The following is a 12,062-nucleotide window of genomic DNA, read 5'->3' on the forward strand; positions in this document are numbered from 1 at the left end:
GATCCAGAGATGCAGGGATGGTTCATCATCTGAAAGTCCATCTACATAATATACTACATTGATAAGGAAAAGGATAAAAACCACATAATAATATTGATATACTCAGAAAAAGAATTTGATATCCAACACCCATTCCTATTTAAGACACTCATGAAGATAGTAATGGAAGGAAAATTCCTCAAATTAATACAAGCTATCTACAAAAATTAAACAGCCAACATCCTAGTCAATGGAGAAAAGATTAAAACAATCTCACTAATAAAGGGGAGCAGACAAGGTTTCCCCTCGTGCCTACTTTTATTCAACATCATACTGGAGATCATGGCTAACATTATAAGGCAGCAGAAGGAAGGACATTTAGGATATCCATATGTCAGAGGAGGAGGGCAAACTATTGCTATTTGCAGACAACATGATTCTGAACATTGAAACGCCCAAAAGCTCCACAACAGGAGTACTGGTAGTGATAGAAGAATATAGAAGCGTGGCAGGATACAAGATCAACAAACGGAAGGCAATTGACTTTCTATATACATCAGACAAGACCACAAAAGAGGAGATTAAGAAGGCAGAACCCTTCACAATAACAAAGAACAAATGGAAATATCTAGGTATATATTTAACAAAAACCAAAAAAAAAAAACAAAACCCAAAAGACTTATACAAGGAGAACTACAGGACCATGCTACAGGAAACCAAAAGCGACCAGGACAAAGGGAAGGATATCCCATGTTCATGGATCAGAAGACCCCATACAGGCACATCGAGTCCTGGGGAATGAAGTTCCTGCATGGAGCTGCTAAGGCACAGAGAGGACTGCAGGGCTGACAACAGATGGAGACAGCTTGTTCCCTCCAAGCAGACTGAGACAGAGGAAAATACTGGGGACACAGTGGGGAGTGAGTCCTGTCTGAACCCCTTACACTGGGGCAAACGAAGAAAGGAACATAACAGATCAGCAATGGTTGCAAAGCAAAGCAAAACCACAAAACCCCTCAGGAGCCTCCAAAATGGACTTGAGGCTAGAAGAAGCAGTTCCCAGAATCCCCCAAGAACAGTGGGGAGATAATTATAAAGGTCAGTGGACAGACCAGAATTACGTATGATTTTTCTTTTTTTTTTCTTGTTCAGTTTTTCTTTTTGTTTTATCTTGATTATTGTTGTTTTGTCTACCTATACAAATAGACATGGGGAGAAGCCCGAGGAGAAAGCAACAGGACCAACGGTTCCAGAGGGACATGGGAGGAGGAGGAGGTGGGAGAAGGGAATGGTGAGCAGACAGCACCGCAGACAGGGTAGCAACTAGAGAATTAAAATCAACAATGAGAAGGACATAGATATCTTGGTGGAGTTAGAGCAGTAGCAATCTAGCTGAGAAGAAATACTAAGATACCGAAGAAGGGAGAGCGTGATGGTGGGCAGAAGGGTGGTAAAAGGAAACAGAGGAAATATCTAGGAAGCAAAGCTATGGATAGAGGTATAAACATAGGTGTACCCATATATAAAGATATTAATTTTTAAAAATAGAGGTGCTGGCCTATGTCCATATGTACATACAGCAATACATTGAGGAAGTCGACAGACATTGGGCCTCTGCACAAGCCCTACCTCAACGCAAGAACACTTGGTTCTAACAACCTGACATTCCTCCGTGATACACACCCTCCCAGCACGATTGCCGAAGACAATTTGGTGCGAGAGCAAATGTGGAGAAGAAAGCTGATGGTGCCCGGCTATCAAAAGATATAGTGTCTGGGGCCTTAAAGGCTTGAAGTTAAACAGTGGCCATCTAGCTGAGAAGCAACAAGCCCTCATGGAAGAAGCACACCAGCCTGTGTGATCATGAGGTGTCAATAGGATCAGGTAATGTGCATCAGAAGACCCAAAACAAACAAACATATTGTTGAGAATGAGGGGGGTCAGAGCAGAGACCCCAAACCCATCTGTAGACAATAGGATATCTCCTCACAGTAGGGTCACAAAGAAGGGATGAGTCAACCAGGGTGCAACATAGTAGTGATGAAACATACAATATTCTGCTGGGTTTTGGAAGCTTCTTCACCCTCCACCATCATGACCCTGGGGTCCTGCCTTTCAGTTCTGCCTACAGACACAGACTCCAGGTCAGATAATTCTGTTCTCTCAGGAACAGAAGTGGGAGTAGTGTACCAGGAACAAAGGAGAGTGGTGGCGGAGAAGGAGAATAAAATGGAACTGATCTCAATCATCAATGCATAACCGGCCCGCCCCGGGGGATGGAGGTGGGACAAACAACAGTAATGCGGGTGAAGGGAGGTAGCAGTTGGTGTAAGATATGAAGATAAAAATAATTCATAATTTTTTAAGGATTCACGAGGGTGGGTGGGATTTTAAATAAATGGAATTGTTTTGGAAATAGTAGTAAAAAGATCATTATAACATCCTGCATTTCTCCCTTTTCAAATCTAAGCCAAGAAGCCACTATTAATCAAGTTCACAGTTTTCTAAATTCCTTGTGGTCTGGTTCAGTGTGAGTTAAAAGTATTTGTTCTGTTGACGGCTTTTTACTTCAAAAAATTTTATTGTTCAAAATTACCTATCTGGAAACCCTTGCTCTTTCAGCAAGCCCTCAGATCATAGAAGCCATGAATCAATAGCTTAGTATTGAACTAAGAGAAATACTGACTAACCCTGTTACTACAAGATAAGATTTGCTTCTAACTAGCAATGTAATTGCTGTGTGGGCTAAAATCCATATTTCGAGATTTTCACCATAATCTTAGCTTAATTGATTCTCATACTTTCAAGATTTACTTGCTGTTTAAATGCCCTGTTATTAAAAGATAAAAAAAAAAACAAACAACTAAATCTCAGCTCCCTCATTTATAGCTTCTATTTGCCAAGTCAAGGGAGCCTGCAAAGACATTCTTATTGTTATGAAGGAGTAGAGGTGAGTTCTGGGTAACAAAATCGTGATTTACTGATTCCAGTCAGAGCTGTGAGTCATTCCTCAGTCTGTCTCAGACATAACGTTTCTTTTTGTGTTTTGTTTTGTCTTGAGAGATGGATAGAAGAGGACAGTATGAATTGATTGAAAGCTGTGGCCAGAGGTGGGTTAAAAGGGGTCATAGACATAGCTACTAATAATAATGCTTCTGAACTCTGGAATTATGATTCCCCCTCTGAGCTCTGGAGGGATAGTTGGTTATGCATTGGGTTGCTAGCCACAAGGTCAATGGTTCAAACCCACCAGCCACTCTGTGGGGAAAAATGTTTTCTGCTCTTGTCGAGCTTTGCAGTCGAGGAGATCCACAGGAGCAGTTCCACTCTGCCCCATAGTGTCTTTAGGAGTTGCAGTGGACTCAATGGCAGTGAGATAATGTAAGAATAATCCTTCCAAAACCTGGAATGGTGACTTCCATTCCGTTGTACTAGTTAGTGCCAAGTTTTCCATAAAATAACCAAATGTTTCCAAGCCTCTTTCAAAAGTTGTTTGGTTTCAAACATATTACATCTATAATACTTTACATTGTTTCACATGTTAATAAACTTCAAACCAATACTGAAAATAGTCTTAAATGAATAAGGTATCCCAATGGATTTTGGGTTTGGCATTTGAGACAGCAGGAAAGAATCGTGATAGCTGCTATGCTGTGATGTTGGTGGCAGTAAGGTGACCAGAGTTCCTTCGGATAAATTTTTCTGCACATGGAATAAGTCAAGCTCAAAATATTAGAAGAGTTCTTATTATTCATGGAAAAGATTCCACTTTCTTTAATTACATTTCTCCATGAACTCTTTGAAGCCCCTTCATAAAGCAAAAAATAAAGTAACCAAATCTTTGAAATGCCAATTATACAATACCAATTAAAATGTGCTATATACTTTAAAATTTGGTATTTAAAAATATTTAATTAATATGCTTATTGTAGATACACACATATGTATAAAATGTGTTTTTCCTCTGAAATGACTGAAAAGTGAAGTAATGAATATTATGTATGATTAAGAGAGGGCTCTACTTATTTAATTATTTCCATTTCTCTAATAACATTGGAGAAGACTGTCTCTGAAAGGTTAAAGAGTGAAAACTCTTGAAACTCATTTGTGTGTGTGTTCATATGCTATATAAAGATGATCTACAAGAAAAGGGATCAATGGATGCGGTATATTTCTATTGAAACAATAAAATTTCTGGCTTTCACATCAATTAAATACCTTGCAATAATGTGTAAATTTCTGGTCTCTGGTCTCCATTGTTAGTTGGCGTGTTGTTTCCTTGCACATGTGAGTAGTTTTCCTCTTGCTAAGTTTAAGAGAAACATTGCTGCCAGCATGGGTGAAAAGAGGTGCTATGGACAGAGCAATGTGCCTGTACTATTTTGTGGACCATCTTTATTGCTGTTGTTTATAATTTATAGGTGCCATTGAGTTGGTCCTGACTCATAGATACCAGTGTACAACTGAAAGAGACACTGCCCCCTTCTGGGCCAGCCTCACAATTGTTCGTATAGTTGAGCCCATTGTTGCCGTCACTGTGTTGATCCACCTTGTAGAGTGCTGTCCTCTGTTTTGCTGCCCCTCTACTTTGCCAAGCATGATGTCCTTTTTTGACAATGAATGCAATGCCATTCTCCCTGATTATGTTATGCCTTGCATGGTAAATCATATGATGTACTAGATCACCAATTCCTTCTTTCTATTGTTGTTGTCAAGTGCCGTGGATTCAGTTTCTACCGATAGCCACCCTATGCTCAACAAAAAGAAACACCACAAGGACCTGTGTCGTTGGCCCAATGGTTCCCACACCCAAGTCCATTGTTGTGGCTAGTATGTCAATCCATCCCATTGGGGCCTTCTTTTTCTCTGTCCCTCCCATCTTACCAAGCATGATGTCCTTGTCTAAGGACTGGTCTCTCATGATTATATGTCTAAAGTATGTAAGACAAAGTCTTGCCATCCTTGCTTCTAAAAAGCATTTTGGCCTTACTTCTTACAAGACAGGTTTATTTGTCCCCTTAGCAATCCAGGGTACTTAAGCATTTTTTCTGCAGCACCACAATTCAAATTCATCAATTCATCTTTCGTCTTCCTTATTCAGTGCCCATCTTTCACATGCTCAATAGTCCTCAAAATAACATCTTTGCTTTTCAATACTCTGAAGAGATTTTGTGCGGCAGATTTACCTAAAAAAAGCACTTTTTTTTATCTCTTGACTCCTTCTTTCCTAAATATTGAATGTGGATCCACGCAAGACAAAATCCTTGACATCGTCACCTTTTTCTCCATTTACCAAGATGTTGTCTATTGGTCTAGTTCTCTGGAGTTTGGTCTTTCTTACATTGAGTCGCAATCCATACTGAAGGCTACAGTCCAGGATCTTCATCTGCAAGTGTCTCAAGTCCTCTTCTCTTTCAGCAAGCAAGGTGGTGCCTTGTGTCTCCTCTGCTTTAATTCTCAAAGCTCTGCTGAAACGTGTCCCCTATGTGTGATCATGTTTTTATTTGAAATAACAGTGGAATAGTTTCCAGCATCACAACAACATTCAAACCACTGATATACAACTCAGGTTATCAATATTACCCCCTTTAAAATTATTAAACGCAGCAATTGAACAATGAAAAAATCACCATATCATGAGTTAACTTCTCTGCCCTGAATTTCACTCACCAAGCAGAGTCTTTTCAATTCCACATTTGATTGTAATGTGCTCTCTGGAGCATATTGGTAAATCCAAGACTAAATCTCAGTTATTACTTCTATAAAACTATATTTAGTTAGCTTCAATATTGCTTCACAGACTGATGGAAATATCTGAAATTCCAGTGAGTGGTCTTTGTATAATGCATTTGCTACCTTGAAGAGAAAGCTTCCTGAGACCAAGATATTCACTTAAAATTAAAAATGTCGAACAATGTGGTCCCAACTTTTGTAGCTATTCCATCAACTGGAGTTTTACAGTCTTTTCCCACTGGCTTCTGGACTTCAGGCACAGTTTTTTCATTTATAGAGTTTGACTGTCTTCCTTCTCTTGGCTCATCTTTAATGTCTTCACATTACATAAAATGCTTGAACTATCTAAAAACTGTGGTTTTATGTTGGGTAGCGTTTCCATCAATGTTTTACAAAACCTCAGCGATTAGATAATCTACTCACTTGAATTTCATTAAAAATTTTATAGTAGCCTTGGACTCTATATTGCTGCCCCACCACCACATGGCACAAAACATCCTCTATTTGAAGTAATCCTAATGAGTCTAGGACAAGTGTATTATTGAGGTAAAATGCCTTCCACTATCAATTTACCACAGAGCTATGCTGGAACATTTTTGTTTGGAATCAGCCCACATAACATATAAATTAGAATCTTGGTAGCAATACTTTCTTATTTATCTTGTGTATCATTTCTAAAAAAAAAAAAGTAAAGTATCTGAGATTTTGTAAAATGTTTATGGAAATGCTGGTTAAGAAAACTTGGCTATTTTGTTGTTTTCAATAATTTTAAAGGTGAAATCTGGATAACCTGAGTTGTTTGTAAGAAGTACCTGGTGTGCATTATGAGTCCTGTCTTATTCTTTTGCAGGTAGAGATATTGAAAACTTCAGGATAAAATGTCACTCAGAATCTTGTACTGCTGCCACCAACAGAGACAAGCAAACAAAGAATATTTTCAAGAGACAGGTACAGAGCAAGAATATTCAAATGACAAAAAAAATATGCGTGGCACATGCAGTATCTCTTGAAATTTAGAAATCTGAAAATATCACCAAACGTTTTTCAAACTCAAAACTCACTGCCACCCAGTCAATTCTGACTCATAGCAACCCTATAGTACAGAAAGAGTTGTTGCCTAGGGTTTCTAAGGCTGTAAAGTTTCATTGAAGCAAAAAGCCTCATTTTTTCTTGGCTTGTGGATTAGAATTGTTGACCTTGTGATTAGCAGCCTGTGTTTGCCAGGGTTCTCTAGAGAGAAAAAAAGACCAAGACACTTGTGAATATATATATATATACACACACACACACACACACACACACACACACACATATGGAGAGAGAGAGAGAGAGAGCAAGGTTGATATAGCCAGAAGGAATATAACTACTAGTTTACACAGCAGTACAGAGGGCTCATTTCACCTCACTCTTGTGGAAAGGCTAATATACTGAATGATGGTCCTTCAACTCTCGCCACAGCTTGTCCAAGATCAAGGAAAAGCAGACAGTAGAATCTTGGAATCTCCCCTCAGGAAAGACAAGCAGAGTGTGCCTGCAGACAGTAGATGGCAGGGTGGGGCAGCCATAGTCAGTAGCTCAGAGCTTTGCGAGCAGGCCCTGATGGAGTCTCAAGCTCTAGAGATACAGTCACAACAACATACAGCAGAAGTGTGGTTCAACAGTTCTCAAAGGAGCCTCAAGCACTAGAGATGCATAGCAAGGCAATGCAATCCATGGGTTAGCTCTGCCCACAGGTAGTGCAGCACATGGCTGAGGCAGAGGAATAGCTCAAGCAATAGCATACTGGTCCTTACATGGAAGGCGGCCTTAGAAACATTTATCTCACTTGTCTTCCAATCAAGCTACAACCTAATTAAACTCCTCCTACATGTTCCTAACAAAGCCTAATTGGCACAATAAACCTAGCTATCACAGCAGCCCAATGTGTAACCCACTGAACCACCACTCCTAGAGGCATTAAAACGCAATTTTCAGATATATGCACCAACTGCATATATGTGGGACTCTGCTAGTAAGTCACTATTTACTCACAAAGTCAACTGCCTTTTCTATCCCTGAACTCCTTAAGATATAATCAAAGGTAGTCTTACCTACACCTTGAAGTGAAAATAAAGTTAAGGGTTCTCAGATGGAAAAAAAAAAGCAAGACTTACTAAAAGTTATCAGAAAGTCACATCAAAACAAGAAGCTCCAAGTCTCAGAATGCTAACTTCACAGGGTTCCTAGATCTGTGGACACAACGGGATGTAGAGTCCATTTTCTTACCCTTGCCCAGTACTTGATTTCTTAGGGGTTTACTAGGAAAATGGCTTTGGATCCCACACTTTTTGCTTTTTCTGCAAGGGGGAAAGGGCCCTGGATTCCAACATGTTCTATAGAGATCCTTTTATTAAGCTTTAAACAGTACAAATACAAAGCAAACAGTCATCTTATGAGAGAAAGCATAAGTATGCACTTAGTATAAGTGATAATGTAGTTCAGTGGATCACAGCCATGGCTTTTAGATATACAATGGAGAATAAAGGAAATTATCACAAGATCATGATTGGTGGTTGATCAATACATCACTGTCTCTGGAGGAATTACAGAAGCATGGAGAAAGGATCATGATTGATATTCATACATAATTGCACTTAAAAGGTCACAAAATTGGTTCTTAGGTTTTAATGATCTGTTTATATGATCATCAAGGTAAGTGTCATTATCAAGGGACTCAGTCATGATCACCAAATCTCCAAATGTAGCTTAAATTAGATAATCTGCATCTGATTGGCTACATCTCATGAGCACTCAGACAAATTCCTTAGTTCCTTATGTGAATATTTTTGGCTCCTAATCTACTTTCAACTGCTCTTCTGGAGGACAAACTGACCCTTCCTGGACTTGTCAGGTTTCTCTAAGTATGGTCACATTTTTGGTTTTTTGGACACCATCCACTGGGAAAGTAACAGAAAGAACTCAAATGGCATCTTAACTTATGTACCTATAAGGGAGTTCGGATTTCTGCTTATACACCCCAGCTTTCCACAAACACGGTGATTTTTAATTGAAGGAATTATAGTGCATGTTTAGAGGAATACAATTCATTCATTAACTCTGAATAAATACATAAAAAGAGGAGATTAAATTAATCTCCTATGGAAGAAAAAACATATTTTATATTGATACGCCTTTATCCAGGAGATAGAACATAATTCCCCATCCTATAAATGTGGACTATTTATAGTCAGTTTCTCCCAGGAAGTATAATGTAGAAATAGAGTAAAGAATAACTATGCAGTGGTGAATCAGCGAGAAGCTACTTAGTGTAATGAAGGTTAACATCAACAGTCATAAGCCATATTAATAACATGCACTCTTTTAAAGATGTAGTTAGACTACAACTTAACCTCTAGAGCTAATATCCCATAAATGATAAGGCGAGATTTGATTAGGAGAACAATGTTAGAGAAATCTATACAAAAATGCCCGATGTGCAAACTACCATTAAAAAAAAAGGTCATCAATAACAAAACAAAAAAAATTGGTTTAGATAAATGCTCACAGTATAGAAATCCCAGAGGACATGCTGACCAAATGTAATGTGATCTCCTTGGTGAATCTGTGGAATTAAAAAAAATAGCTTAGTTATACACGAATGAAATTTAGTTCCTTGTGGGTTTCAAATAGTTTGTGAAAGAGGCATGAGCAAGGCTGCCAGATGTGCAGGCAGCAGAGAAGGAAGAAGAGATGGACACCCCAGACTCGGCCTGGAGAGTCTTCGGCAGCCGAGTCCATGGCATAGTCAACGCGGACGACGTCAACGCCATCATGCTGGCCCAGAAGAACATGCTGGACCAGTTTGAGACCAGTGAGATGCTGCCTGAACGTCAATAACCTGTCGAGCGCCAGCCTGCAGCAGATGAACGAGCGCTTCCCGCATCACACAAGGACCTTGGTGGAGATGAAGCGGGACCTGGACAGCATAGTCCACAGGATCCCGACCCTGAAAGGGAAGCTGGCTCGGCAGCACCCCGAAGCCTTCAGCCACATGCGGGAGGCAACCCTGCTGGAAGACGAAGATGAGGACCGCAGCCCACCCAGCGCCACGACCACCATTGCTACCTCGGAGCAGAGCACAGGCTCCTGCGACATGAGCCCTGACCTCATCTCGCTTCCCACAGCCCCTGCTTCCAGTACCTGTCCCAGGCCCGGCCCTGCTCCCCACCCTCAATGGGCGCGCCCCACCCCCACAGATAAGGAAGAGACTCAGAGCAGGCAGCCCTGCTCCGGATTCTTGAGGCTCCCTTCTGTCCTCTGGGGTTCCTGGGCATTAGGCTCTGAGGTTGTCTCCCACCCACCCTTCCTCTTCTTCCTGCAGACATGACCCCCAGCCCAGGAGTGTGGCCAACCTGGGGCCCTCAGAAGGGTGCCAGGGCTTGAGAGCTGCCTCAGACAGCGCTTGGAGACTAACTAAAATTGGAAGCCCGTCCCAGCATGCCTGGGCAGGCGACTTAGAGGCAGAGAATGTCAGTGGCCCCAGCCCCACGGACTGTCTCCCTATCCCTCTTCTGATACAGTATCAAATATTTTCTCCAATCTGTATCTTGTGGGGGTGGGGCATGGAGACAAGTAGAAGGCTTGAGGTGGAGGCTGGCCACCCCAGAGGATCCCCATTGGCCCCAGCAGGCCTCTCCAGGGGCCTCTAGGGGCAAAATGGCCCCCTTGGAAAACAGTTTCATGGAATATTTGTGTACCTGATGTTTACAAATGCTGTTGGGAAGTTATTAATAAAGTGACTCTGTTATTAATTTAGTGACCAAAAATAGTTTATGAAAGCATTCCAATGTCTTTTAATTCAACTTTTCCAGGAATGTGCGGAAGCGTCCTTGTTCATCAATATTGGTTTATTACTTATGGTCAATGTGCCATCTTAATGTAAAAATTTAAAACAAGAGAATTTGGGTATGCTTTTAATGACAAGTTTATTGACCTTGAAATATTCCTGCAAACTTAATACTTTTCTAAATAGAAATTTATTAAAAATCGATTGTATAAAATTTAGTGGTGAGGCCACTGCCTACATGTTATTTACACATACCCTGCTTCCCTGAAAATAAGACAGTGTCTTATATTAATTTTTGCTCCCAAAGATGCGCTAGGTCTTATTTTCAGGGGATATCTTATTTTTCCATGAAGAAGAATACAGTATACATTTATTGTTGAACAACAAAAGGACATTTATTACCTGTATACGGTACAGTAGTAGTTGTCATCACAAGCCAGCACAACCAGACAAACTGTGAATCCTACAGTATCAAGAATTTCTTGTTATTACCATTATTTCCATGTACAACAATCTATGGTACATTTACTCATATTTCCTGTCTGCTCCAACTGCACTGCCTTATTATCGGGGAAGTCTTATGTTTGGGCAGGTCTTATTTTCAGGGGATGCCTTATATTTCAGCGAGAGGCAAAACTGTAAGAAGGTCTTATTTTCGGGGGATGTCTTACTTTCAGGGAAACACGGTATGTAAATCACAAAAGGTATCTTTATGATATAGAGATCTAGATGATGTACCTAAAACCAAGTGATCAAATTTTCCATGGGCAAAGATTGGAAAACAATGTACAATATGACTTCTGGTATGTTGCACAATTATTTATGCAATATTTCTGACCAAAATGTTTAACTGATTCTAGTAATGAAGAAATGATTAGAAAAATTCAAATTAAGGAATATTCCATAAACAATGATACGTTTTCTTAAATTTGTAAAAATGTTTTTGAGTGGAGAGCTATAGCTTTAGTCATTAAGAGTTTTACTTAATAGCAAGGCAGCAAAAAGGAGTGATTGGAAATAGTTTCTTAGAGAAAGTGTTTTAGCATGCAAATATCAAGGACCTGTTAGAATGAGTGGAAGAGAAGAGAATAATGTTCTGGCGAATTAATGCACTGCGACATAAGCAAAATGGAGGATAAAAACACAAACTAAAAAGTTCAAATGAAAGATAACTAAGCAAAGGGTCTGTGCTCAGTTTCTGTAATAGTCTAGGTACTTTGGAGAAACAAATCCACAGCGACTCATGTATAAGAGAGAGTTTTATGTAAAGAAAAGGTGCATCATGAAAACATCCCAACCCAATGCTGCCCAAGCCCACAAGTCCAACATTAACCCATTAACCCAACACCAGTCCACAAAGTCCTCCACCTCACAAAACAGAGGCAATGATGCCGACTGCAGGAGGAAAGCTGTGTCAGTGAATGAACAAGCAACTCAGCACTAGCAGGGGTCTCCACACGGCTGCTCCAGCCCTCAGGGCTGCATCGGGATAGGTCCATGTAGCTTCTCCTTGGGGATGTCTTGT

General features: G+C 40.2%; 1 pseudogene; it reads left to right on the forward strand.

The window, feature by feature from the left end:
• Positions 1-9,441: 9,441 nt before the first annotated feature.
• Positions 9,442-9,951, forward strand: LOC101656993 (annotated as a pseudogene).
• Positions 9,952-12,062: the final 2,111 nt, after the last annotated feature.

The sequence above is a fragment of the Echinops telfairi genome, unplaced genomic scaffold (assembly GCF_000313985.2).
Source record: "Echinops telfairi isolate 266 unplaced genomic scaffold, ASM31398v2 ScPeMD7_7468;HRSCAF=8506_0, whole genome shotgun sequence".
In the NCBI taxonomy this organism is placed as follows: domain Eukaryota; kingdom Metazoa; phylum Chordata; class Mammalia; order Afrosoricida; family Tenrecidae; genus Echinops; species Echinops telfairi.